Here is a 2,986-nt window from a genome sequence, read left to right as displayed (position 1 = left end):
TGTCCCCTCTCTCTATATCCCACTGTCCCCCCAGTCTGTCCCCTCTCTCTATTTCCCACTGTCCCCCCCAGTCTGTCCCTTCGCTCTATATCCCACTGTCCCCCCAGTCTGTCCCATCTCTCTATAACCCACTGTCTCCCCAGTCTGTCCCCACTCTCTATATCCCACTGTCCCCCAGTCTGTCCCCTCTCTCTATATCCCACTGTCCCCCCCAGTCTGTCCCCTCTCTCTATATCCCACTGTCCCCCAGTCTGTCCCCTCTCTCTATATCCCACTGTCCCCCCAGTCTGTCCCCTCTCTCTATATCCCACTGTTCCCCCAGACTGTCCCCTCTCTCTATATCCCACTGTCCCCCCAGTCTGTCCCCTCTCTCTATATCCCACTGTTCCCACAGTCTGTCCCCTCTCTCTATATCCCACTGTCCCCCCAGTCTGTCCCCTCTCTCTATATCCCACTGTCCCCCCAGTCTGTCCCCTCTCTCTATATCCCACTGTTCCCACAGTCTGTCCCCTCTCTCTATATCCCACTGTCCCCACAGTCTGTCCCCTCTCTCTATATCCCACTGTCCCCCAGTCTGTCCCCTCTCTCTATATCCCACTGTCCCCCCAGTCTGTCCCCTCTCTCTATATCCCACTGTTCCCCCCCAGTCTGTCCCCTCTCTCTATATCCCACTGTTCCCCCAGTCTGTCCCCTCTCTCTATATCCCACTGTCCCCCCAGTCTGTCCCCTCTCTCTATATCCCACTGTTCCCCCCCAGTCTGTCCCCTCTCTCTTTATCCCACTGTCCCCCAGTCTGTCCCTCTCTCTATATCCCACTGTCCCCCCAGTCTGTCCCCTCTCTCTATATCCCACTGTCCCCAGTCTGTCCCCTCTCTCTATATCCCACTGTCCCCCCAGTCTGTCCCCTCTCTCTATATCCCACTGTCCCCCCAGTCTGTCCCCTCTCTCTATATCCCACTGTCCCCCCAGTCTGTCCCCTCTCTCTATATCCCACTGTCCCCCCAGTCTGTCCCCTCTCTCTATATCCCACTGTCCCCCCAGTCTGTCCCCTCTCTCTATATCCCACTGTCCCCCCAGTCTGTCCCCTCTCTCTATATCCCACTGTTCCCCCAGTCTGTCCCTCTCTCTATATCCCACTGTTCCCCCAGTCTGTCCCTCTCTCTATATCCCACTGTCCCCCCAGTCTGTCCCCTCTCTCTATATCCCACTGTCCCCCAAGTCTGTCCCCTCTCTCTATATCCCACTGTTCCCCCAGTCTGTCCCCACTCTCTATATCCCACTGTTCCCCCAGTCTGTCCCCTCTCTCTATATCCCACTGTCCCCCCAGTCTGTCCCCTCTCTCTATTTCCCACTGTCCCCCCCAGTCTGTCCCTCGCTCTATATCCCACTGTCCCCCCAGTCTGTCCCCTCTCTCTATATCCCACTGTCCCCCCAGTCTGTCCCCTCTCTCTATATCCCACTGTTCCCACAGTCTGTCCCCTCTCTCTATATCCCACTGTCCCCACAGTCTGTCCCCTCTCTCTATATCCCACTGTCCCCCCAGTCTGTCCCCTCTCTCTATATCCCACTGTTCCCCCAGTCTGTCCCCTCTCTCTATATCCCACTGTCCCCCCAGTCTGTCCCCTCTCTCTATATCCCACTGTCCCCACAGTCTGTCCCCTCTCTCTATATCCCACTGTCCCCACAGTCTGTCCCCTCTCTCTATATCCCACTGTCCCCACAGTCTGTCCCCTCTCTCTATATCCCACTGTTCCCCCAGTCTGTCCCCTCTCTCTATATCCCACTGTCCCCCCAGTATGTCCCCTCTCTCTATATCCCACTGTCCCCCCAGTCTGTCCCCTCTCTCTATATCCCACTGTTCCCCCAGTCTGTCCCCTCTCTCTATATCCCACTGTCCCCCCAGTCTGTCCCCTCTCTCTATATCCCACTGTTCCCCCAGTCTGTCCCCTCTCTCTATATCCCACTGTCCCCCCCGTCTGTCCCCTCTCTCTATATCCCAATGTCCCCCCAGTCTGTACCCTCTCTCTCTATCCCACTGTCCCCCCAGTCTGTCCCCTCTCTCTATATCCCACTGTCCCCCCCCAGTCTGTCCCCTCTCTCTATATCCCACTGTCCCCCCCAGTCTGTCCCCTCTCTCTATATCCCACTGTCCCCCCAGTTTTTCCCTCTCTCTATATCCCACTGTTCCCCCAGTCTGTCCCCTCTCTCTATATCCCACTGTTCCCCCAGTCTGTCCCCTCTCTCTATATCCCACTGTCCCCCAGTCTGTCCCCTCTCTCTATATCCCACTGTCCCCCCCAGTCTGTCCCCTCTCTCTATATCCCACTGTTCCCCCAGTCTGTCCCTCTCTCTATATCCCACTGTCCCCCAGTCTGTCCCCTCTCTCTATATCCCACTGTCCCCCCCAGTCCGTCCCCTCTCTCTATATCCCACTGTCTCCCCCAGTCTGTCCCCTCTCTCCATATCCCACTGTTCCCCCAGTCTGTCCCCTCTCTCTATATCCGACTCTTTCCCCAGTCTGTCCCCTCTCTCTATATCCCACTGTTACCCCCAGTCTGTCCCCTCTCTCTATATCCCACTGTCCCCCCAGTCTGTCCCCTCTCTCTATATCCCACTGTCCCCCCAGTCTGTCCCCTCTCTCTATATCCCACTGTCCCCCCAGTCTGTCCTCTCTCTATATCCCACTGTCCCCCAAGTCTGTCCCCTCTCTCTATATCCCACTGTTCCCCCAGTCTGTCCCCTCTCTCTATATCCCACTGTCCCCCAGTCTGTCCCCTCTCTCTATATCCCACTGTCCCCCCAGTCTGTCCCCTCTCTCTATATCCCACTGTCCCCCCAGTCTGTCCACTCTCTCTATATCCCACTGTCCCCCCAGTCTGTCCCCTCTCTCTATATCCCACTGTTCCCCCAGTCTGTCCCCTCTCTCTATATCCCACTGTTCCCCCAGTCTGTCCCCTCTCTCTATATCCCACTGTTCCCCCAGTCT

Source organism: Hemiscyllium ocellatum, unplaced genomic scaffold (genome assembly GCF_020745735.1).
Source record: "Hemiscyllium ocellatum isolate sHemOce1 unplaced genomic scaffold, sHemOce1.pat.X.cur. scaffold_578_pat_ctg1, whole genome shotgun sequence".
In the NCBI taxonomy this organism is placed as follows: domain Eukaryota; kingdom Metazoa; phylum Chordata; class Chondrichthyes; order Orectolobiformes; family Hemiscylliidae; genus Hemiscyllium; species Hemiscyllium ocellatum.
Note: the sequence above shows the minus strand (reverse complement) of the source record.